We start from the raw sequence: 10,339 nt of genomic DNA, 5'->3' as shown, positions 1-10,339 counted from the left end.
AAAAAAAATTATAAAATACTTGTAGAACTACAGAAGACCCCAAATAGCTAAAGCAATCCTAAGCAAAAATAACAAAGCTGGAGGCATCACATTATCTTTTTCATATTCTGTTAATACTAGAAAGCTATAGTAAACAAAACAGCATGGTGTTGGCATAAAAACAGACACACAGACCAATGGAATATAATGGAGAAACCAAAAAATAAATCTATGCACTAATAGCCAATTCATTTCAACAAAGGCACCAAGAACATATATTGGGGAAAGGACACTCTCTATAGTAAATGATGCTGGGAAAACTGGATATTCATATGCAGAAGGATGAAATGAGATCCCTACCTTTCATCATATAGAAATATCAACTCAAGATGGATTAAATACTTAAATGTAAGGCCAGAAACTATGAAACCACTAGAGGAAAACATTAAGGTAATGCTATAGCACATTGGTGTGGGAGAGATATTTTGGGTAAGACTTCAAAAACACAGGCAACTAAAGCAAAATAGACAAATGGATTTACATCAAGCTAAAAAGCAAACAACAAAATGAAGAGACAACCTACAGAACAGGAGAAAGTATTTGCAACTCTCTATCTGACAAGGGATTAAAACCAGAATACATAAGGAATTCAATTCAATAGCATAAAAACAAATAACCTGATATAAAAATGAGCAAAAGATCCAAATAGACATTTCTCAAAAGACAACATACAAACGAGTATATGAAAAAATGCTCAACATCATTAATAATTAGGGAAATGCAAATCAAAACCACAATGACATATTATCTCACCCCAGTTAGAATAGTTATTTTAAAAAAGACAAAAAATAACAAATGCTGTCAAGGACATGCAGAGAGAGGTATGCTTGTACACTATTGATGGGAATGTAAAGTAGTATATCCATTATAAAAAAACAATATGGAGGTTCCTCAAAAGACTAAAAATAGAACTACCATATAATCCAGCAATCGCACACTAAGTATATATTTAATAGAAAGAAAACTAGGATATTGAAGAGCTATCTTTACTCTCATGTTTATAGCAGCACTATCCACAATAGCCAAGATATGGAATCAACCTAAGTGTCCATCAATGGATGAATGCATAAAACAAATGTGATATATACCCAATAGAATATTATTCAACTGTAAAAACAAATGAAATCTTGTCATTTGCAGTGACATGGATGGAACCAGAGGCTATTAAGTGAAATAAACCAGCATGGAAAGACAAATACAGAATGTTCTCACTCATATACGGGAGTTAAAATTTGGATCTCATGGAGATAGAGAATAGAATGATGGCTACAAAAGGCTGGAAAGGAAGGGGGCAGGGAAAGATGAAGAGAAGTTGGTTAATAGGTACAGTACAATAATACGATTAAATGGAAATAAGTTTTAGTATTCTATAATACAGTAGGGAAATTATAGTTAATAATTTATTGTCTATTTCAAAATAGCTAGATGAAAATAATTATGTTTGCAACACAAAGTAAAGATAAATGTTTGAGGTAATGGGTACCACAATAACCCTGATTTGATTATTACATGTTATATACATGTATCAAAACATCACATGTACTGCAAACTATGTACAATGATATATTAACATAAAATAAAAAATTAAATAAAACTTTAAATGTACAGTCATTTCCCTCCCTTGTCTAAATGAAATATTTTCATTTAGGATTGGTAGATATTTCCACATGATTTGTTTCTCTGATGTGTCCCCATGATTTGATTCACAATATTCTTTCTTCTTAGATGACGTGCCCTCCTGCGTATCACAAATGTACGCACATGATGTACATCTATCCCTCATAGTTGAGATCACTCTTTCAAGATGTTGTGTGATTTATCTAATACATATTGATAATTGTAGTTTTTTTCTCATTACAACCACTAAGCAGTCTAAATGGGCATGCTTTTATACCAACCACATAAAAATTCACTTCACCAGATTTAATATCCACTGATAATTTTTGCCTGCTGCAGTATTTATTATAAAATCACTAAATGATGATTTTCCAATCCCTGGACTTTTGCATTTACCAGGTGACATTCTTCCTTCTACTGTAAGCATGAGCTTCTCTTTCTCCTGTATATTTAGATAAGGACAAATACATTACTATTTTTTCAATGGTTTATAACTTATTACTTAATTATTTTGATAATCAATTTCCCCAAACATTTGGTTCTTCAATTTGGCACCAGTGTCCTTGTGACATGCCTCATCATTTTTCACACTCTGGTATAACAATACATTTTAGCCTCATCTTGAACCTACCTTGTTTGCATCCTAGAATTAGCAGTTTCTCCAAGGATTTCTGGTTCTTTTTAGTAAGCCCAAGTGAGAAAAAAATCTGGCTTTATAATAAAGTCAATATATTTTAATACCTTCCCTATTAATTAAAAGCATTATTTGAGCAATAATGGAGCTAGATTTCCTGAGTCTAAGTTTACCATTTTCTATCTCCCTTCTATTCTTTGTCTTAATATTATTAAAAAGGTTTAAAGTTATTTTCTCTTATAAAATAATATGTGTTGATTGTAAAAAGGAATTAAAACAATGAGACAGACATGAATAAGTGAAACAACCAAACCAAAACCCAAAAAACTCCTGAATTTTCACCAACCAGTTATTACTCCCTGTAAGTATTTTAGTGTATCAGTTTCATAACTGGATATTGTACTGAAGATTTAGAGGAAATAATCTACTGACTAGAAAAACTGTGTTTTTTTTTTCCCTCTGTTTTGACAAAAGAAGGTCCTTTGGCCAAATCTTGGGGCAGAGGGGATGGGTGTAAGGGTGTGGTGGGAATGACTTGTCCATGAGGAATTCAAGGTGCACCTAACACAAGAACAGTCAGATTTATAAAATAAGTTCTTAGAGACCTAGGAAGAGACTTAGATAACCACATAATAATAGTGGGAGTCTTCAACACCCCACTGACAGTATTAGACAGATGACTGAGGCAGCAAACTAACAAAGATATTCGGGACCTGAACTCAACACTTGACCAAATGTACACGATAGAGATCCTCAGAACACTTCACCCCAGAACAACAGTAAATACATTCTTCTCATCTGCACATGGTACATACTCTAAAATTGACCACAAAATCGGCCAGAAAATAATTCTCAGCAAATTTTTAAAAAACCCAAAATCATACCAACAATGCTCTCAGACTACAGTGCAATAAAAATAGAAATAAATACCAAGAAGGTTGCTCAAAATCACACAATTACATTCTGAAGTCTGCCTAAAGGACTTCTGGGTAAATAATAAAATTAAGGCAGAAAACAATAAATTCTTTGAGCCTGATGAGAACAAAGATACAACATGCCAGAATCTCTGGGACACAGATAAGCAGTGTTAAAAGTTTATAGCGTTAAATGCTGACATCAAAAGCTTAAAAAGATCTAAAATTAACAATGTGATATCACAATTAGAGGAACTAGAGAAACAAGAGCAAACCAACCCCAAAGCTATCAGAAGACAAGAAATAACCAAAACCAGAGCTGTACTGCATGAAATTTAGATGCAAAAAGCCATACAGAAAGATCGACAAAACCAGAAGTTGGTACTTTGAAAAAGTAAATAAGACTGATAGACCAGGTGCACTGGCTCATGCTTGTAATCTTAGCACTTTGGGAGGCTGAGGAGGGAGGATCACTTGAGGCCAGTAGTTTAGGATCAGCCTGGCCAACATGGTGAAACCCCATCTCCAATAAAAAATACAAAAAATTTAGCTGGGCTTGGTGGTGCACGCCTGTAATCCCAGCTAGCAGGAGGCTGAGGCACGAGAATTGCTTGAACCTAGGAGGTGGAGGTTGCAGTGAGCCAAGACTGCACCCCTGAACTCCAGCCTGGGTGACAGGCCAAGACTTTTTCTAAAAAAAGAAAAAAGGCTGATAAACCACTAGCTAGACTAATAAAGAAAAAAAAAAAAGAGAGAAGATCCAAATAAACACAATCAGAAATGACAAAGGGCACATTACCACTGACCCCACAGAAATACAAAAACCCCTCAGAGACTACTATGAACACTGCTATGCACATAAACTGGAAAACTAGAAGAAATAGATAAATTCCTGGAAACACGACCTCTCAAGATTAACCAGGAAGACAGTGAAAATCTGAACAGACCAATAACAAGCTTCAAAGTTGAGTAATAAGAAGCCTGCCAATCAGAACAAGCCCAGGATCAGACAGATTCATAGCTGAATTCTATCAGACATGTAAAAAAGAACTGGTACCATTCCTACTAAAACTATTCCAAAAAATTGAGGAGGAGGGACTCCTCCGTAACTTATTCTATGAGGCCAGCATCATTCTGATACCAAAATCTGGCAGGTTTTATATATATATTTCATATATATATATATATACGAAAACTTCAGGCCAATATCCTTGATGATTATGGATGCAAAAATCCTCAACAAAATGCTAGGAAAATGAATCCAGCAGTACACCAAAACAGCTATTCCACCATGATCAAATAGGCTTTATCCATGGGATACAAGGTTGGTTCAACACATACAAATCAATAAATGTGATTCATCACATAAACAGAACTAAAAACAAAAACCACATGGTCATCTCAACAGATGCAGATAAGGCTTTTAATAAAATATAACATCTCTTCATGTTTAAAACCCTCAAGAAACTAGGCATTAAAGGAACATATGGCAAAATAAAAAGAGCCATCTATTGCAAACCCACAGCTTACATCATAGTGAACAGGCAAAAGCTAGAAGCATTCCTCTTTAGAACCAGAAGAAGACAAGGATGTCCACTCTCACCACTCCTATTCAACATAGTACTGGAAGTCCTAGTCAGAGCAATCAGCAAAGAGAAAAAAATTAAAGATATTCAAATAGGAAGAGAGTAAGTCAAACTATCTTTCTCTGCAAGTGGTATGATTGTGTAACTATGAAATCCCATAGTCTCTGCCCAAAAGATCCATGAGCTGATGAAACTCAGCAAAGTTTTAGGATGCAAAATCAATGTACAAAAATAAGCATTTCTATACACCAACAATGTCCAAGCTAAGAGCCAAATCAATAATGCAGTCTCATTCACAATAGCCACACACACACACAAATACAATACCTAGGAACACAGCTAACCAGGGAAGTGAAAGGTCTCGACAACAAAAATTACAAAGCACTGCTGAATCAGGAATGACACAAACAAATGGAGAAACATTCCATGCTCATGGATAGGAAGAACCAATATTGTTAAAATGGCCATACTGCCTAAGGCAATTTACAATCTACAATTCAATACTATTACTATCAAGCTATCAATTCAATACTATTACTATCAAGCTATCAATGATATTCTTCACAGAATTAGAAAAAACTATTCTAAAATTCATATGGAACAACAACAACAACAAAAAGCTCAAATAGCCAAAGCAATCCTAAGCAAAAAGATCAAGGCTGGAGGTATCACATTACCTGACTTCAATCTGTACTATAAGGCTACAGTAACCAAAACAGTATGTTACTGGTACAAAAGCAGACACATAGAGCCCAGAAATAAAGCCACAAACCTAAAACCATCTGATCTTTGACAAGTCAACAAAAGCAATAGGGAAAGGACTTCTTAGTCAATAAATTGTACTGTGATAACTGCCTAGCTATATACAGGAGACTGAAACTGGATGCCTTTTTTACATCATATACAAAAATCAATTCAAGATGGATTAAAGACTTGAGTGTATAACGTGAAACTATGAAAATCATTGAATAAAACCTAAGAAATGCCATTTTGAACATAGGTCCTGGCAAAGATTTCATGACAAAAATGCCAAAAGCAATTGCAACAAAAACGAAAATTGACAAGTGGGACCTAATTAAACTAAAGAGCTTCTGCACAGCAAAAGAAACTATCAACAGAGTAAACAACCCACAGAATGGGAGAACATATGTTTAAATTATGCATCTGAGAAAGGTATAATATCCAAAATCTATTAGAAACTTAAATAAATTAATAAGCAAAAACCAAGCAACCGTATTAAAAAGTGAGCAAAGGACACGAACAGCCACTTTCAAAAGAAGACATATAAATGGCCAATAAGCATATGAAAAATGCTCAACATTACTAATCACTAGAGAAATGCAAATCAAAACCACAGTGAGATGCCATCTCACACCAGTCAGAATGGCTAGTATTAAAAAGTCAAACAAATAACACATGCTGGCAAGGTTGTGAAGAAAAGGGAAGGAATGCTTGTACACTATTGGTGGGGATGTAAATTATTTCAGCCACTGTGGAATGCAATTTGGAGATTTCTCGAAGAACTTAGAACTACCATTTGGGTACATGTCCCATTACTGGCTATATATCCAAAGGAGTATATATTGTTCTCTCATAAAGACACATGCATGTGTATGTTCACTGCAGCATTATTCACAATAGCAGAGACATGGAATCAATCTAAATGCCCATCGGTGGTAGACTGGATAAAAAAAATTGTAGTACATATATACCATGGAACATCATGCCGATCCTATCCTTTGCAGCAACATGAGTGGAGCTGGAGGCCACTATCCTAAGTGAAGTAACACAAGAATAGAAAACTAAATACTGCATGTTCTCACTTATAAGTGGGAGCTAAACATTGAGTATACATGGACACAAAGAGTAGAAAAATAGACACTGGAGCCTACCTGAGGGTGGAGGTTGGGAGGAGGGTGAGGATCAAAAAAGTACATCTTGGGTACTAATTTCCTGCGTCATGGAATAATCTGTACATTAAACCCTTGTGGCATGCAATTTACCTATATAACAAACCTACACATGTATCTCTGAAAGTAAAATAAAAGCTGAAAAAAGAAAAATAACAATTATGATATGATTATTGTCTCATAAATAAAATCAGAGGGGTTAAGTGGCTTGCCCAACGACATGGAAGTTGCCAATGCAGAGTAAAGACACCATCCTGGGACTGAAATTCAAGATCAGTGCTTTTTGTTTCTTTAAAAGCATCAAGGAAAAACTGGCCCTGACTTTATCTGTTCCCTACAAATTATTACCAAATTAAAATTGGGCAGAGACAACAAAGGAGACTAAGCAAACTTTTCTTGGCTACCTTTTATTGCTTTGGCTTTCCTTTTCTTTTTCAGTCCTTAATGAAACTGAGAGTAAGGTCATGGAAGGAATTGGGGAAGGTCTCCAGCATGAGGCATTTAGATGGCAGAAGTTACAGAAGGATCATTTGTGTGTCCCCATCTAGTGGGAGGGAGAGCCCTGGGCAAGGATGTAGGGAAGGAAGATGGGCAGGATAGGCTCTTATGGACTACGGATGGACCAATATGTATTTTATGACCAAAAATTATTTTTAAATTGTTAGTTCAGCTAGAATCCAGTTTACATCCCTGAGGCTTGTGTGTATGCATGGAGTATTTCTTAAATAAAGAAATAATATTTAAAAATGAATGACAGCCACATGCAGTAGCTCACGCCTGTAATCCCAGCACTTTGGGAGGCTGAGGAGGGTGGATCACCTGAGGTCAGGAGTTCGAGACTAGCCTGACCAACATGGTGAAACCCTATCTCTACTAAAAAAAAAAAAAAAAAAAATTAGCTGAGCGTGGTGTTGGGTGCCTGTAATCCCAGCTACTCGGGAGGTTGAGGCAGGAGAATTGCTTGAACCCGGGAGGCAGAGGTTGCCGTGAGCCGAGATTGCACCATTGCACTTCAGCCTGGGTGACAGAGCGAGGCTCTGTCTCAAAAAAAAAGAAAAAAAAAAGAATGATTAAATTCAGATTCCATGAAGGTTTCTCACACAGAGATCAGGTAAGCAGGTAACCAAATCAACAGTTGCTTTACTTTCCATAGTCAGATAGTCAAGTAAGTTGAATGGAAAAAACTCAGTCAATCATATAGAATAACAACAACAACAAAATCAGTGTTGGATTCAAGAAAAGTTCTTTTTTGAGAACAGTTGGGTTAAGATAGCTTAAAAGAGCTGAGGAGTTAGAGGTGGAAAGATGGGAAGTATTGATTTCAAAATTTTTTTGGCCAAATTGTTTTGGTCTGGTCATTTATCCAGAGGGCAACTGTTTATTTTTACAGAGGTTTCTGGGGAACAGGATGTTGAAGGGATCAGGGTAATGGAAAGAAATCATTATTTTTTGTGTGTGTTTTCCCAGGAATATAATGTAGCATGCATGGACTTCCTCTCCCTAGCGTGTAGCATCATGGCAAGAATTTGCCACGTAACTCTAATTTTGCCACATAATTAACCGACTTTAACATATCATCCCACTTCAGATCCTCCAAAGTAACCTAAAGGATTTACAGCTTTTTCTGTGTGAGGGATTTAAAGTATTTTCTGACCTGAATTCCTAGTCTATTGAGGATTACTTTGATGATTTCTTAAAAGTAGGATTTGTGTGTCTAAAAATCCACAAGATTTCAAGAGAGCTAACAAATTCTCTGGGCCCTCTTAACTACAGAGTGCCCAGGTGCTTTGCTGGCAGAGCCAGCAATCATACAAATATTAAATTAGAATCTTGTCAGAGAAACACAGAAAAGGAACTAGTGAAATTAAATAAGACTTTAGCCATATATACTCAATGAAATTATAATGCTGGCATCAACAAAAGCATTTTGCCCTTAAGTGTTTAGAATTTTGTCTGTATAGACACCAACCAAAGGAGTTTGTCAACATAGCTTGTCTTCGTAGCTCTAATAAAAAGCTTAGGTTAGTGAAATAGGTATCAAAAGATTTATATATCACCTTTTTTTTTTTTTTTTTTTTTTTTTGAGATGGAGTCTCACTCTGTTGCCCAGGCTGGAGTGCAATAGCGCAATCTTGGCTCACTATAACCTCTGCCTCCCGGGTTCAAGAGAGTCTCCTGCTTCAGCTTCCCAAGTAGCTGGGATTACAGGTGCCTGCCACCATGCCTAGCTAATTTTTGTATTTTTAGTAGAGATGGAGTTTCACCATGTTAGCCAGCATGGTCTCGACCTCCTGACCTCAGGTGATCCACCTGCCTCGGCCTCCCAAAGTGTTGGGATTACAGGTGTGAGCCATCAGGCCTTGACCCCATCACCTTTTCAATTTTGTTGTTTTTGAAGTATTTATGAAATAAAAATCAAAAATGTATGGAGATGGTTGAAAAATTAAAAAGTACCATAAACTTGAAATGAAAGATAAGTCCCAGACCCTTCATGTCCTTCTATCCAAAGACAATTTTTTGACTTTTTTTTAGTGTTTTCTTCTATTCTCAAGTCATTATTTCTAAATCACAAACATACTTATTTTCTCAAGTTATTAATTTTAGGCACTTGGCTCCCTTTTACCACCTTACCCCTCCTCCTACCATTGCCTATTATATGTCAGTATTTTTAAAATTAAATGTATACCTAGTGTAAATTCATTATAACTATAAACATACTATTTTTTGTGGGGCAAAATCATGTATATATATACACACATATATATACATATACATACATATACATATATGTGTATATATATACATGAATGTATATATATACATATATGTGTGTATATATATGTATTATACTACGATACACTTCCCCCCTTTTCAGCAGTGTTTTTACCTTATCAAATTTTTTCACATGTAATACTTGCTATCCATGTATTCTCCCCACACTGCCCAAGGAGTGCTTCAAAATGCTCCATAATATCCACTATTCTACTGAATAGCTTCTCCATAAAGATATCCAGTTGAGGTCTCTCTGCCCTCTCACTCCACTATGGGCTGCAGAGTCAGTGATCTGGGGCTCCTCGTGGCTGTACTATTGGGTTGGCTCCTCTTTTGGTTTGACTTCCTGACTTTACTGGAGTCTATTCTCCAGTAGAAGGGTGGTTCCCTCTGAAAGGGTGCGTGGAAGGTAAAATACACTCTGCGTTTATGAATACCTCTTCATTCTGTCCTCATTTTCAAATAAAAATGTGGGACTGAAAATTATTTTGCCTCATCAATCATTTTGTATGTGTTACTCCATTGTCTTCTAACTTACAAAGCTATCTCTTTTCTAAGTCAATGCCATTCTCAGCCTACAATCTTTTTAATGTGAGCTAAGGTTTTTACGTGGAGATTGTAGTGTCTTCTCTTTTCCCGTTGGTGTGCACTGATGTGGGTCTTTTTCTAGTCAATGTGTTAGGCATTTGGTGCCCTCCCATTTTTTCCTTTACAAGTTTTAAAAATAGCTTTACTAAGATATAATTAACACAGCACACAATTCACTCCTTTAAAGAATATAATTCAATGATTTTTAAGTATATCCATGGCTATCTGCAACCATCACCAAAGACAAATTTATAACATTTTATCACCACAGAGAACCCA

This window comes from Hylobates moloch, unplaced genomic scaffold, assembly GCF_009828535.3.
Source record: "Hylobates moloch isolate HMO894 unplaced genomic scaffold, HMol_V3 SCAFFOLD_1, whole genome shotgun sequence".
Lineage (NCBI taxonomy): Eukaryota > Metazoa > Chordata > Mammalia > Primates > Hylobatidae > Hylobates > Hylobates moloch.
Note: the sequence above shows the minus strand (reverse complement) of the source record.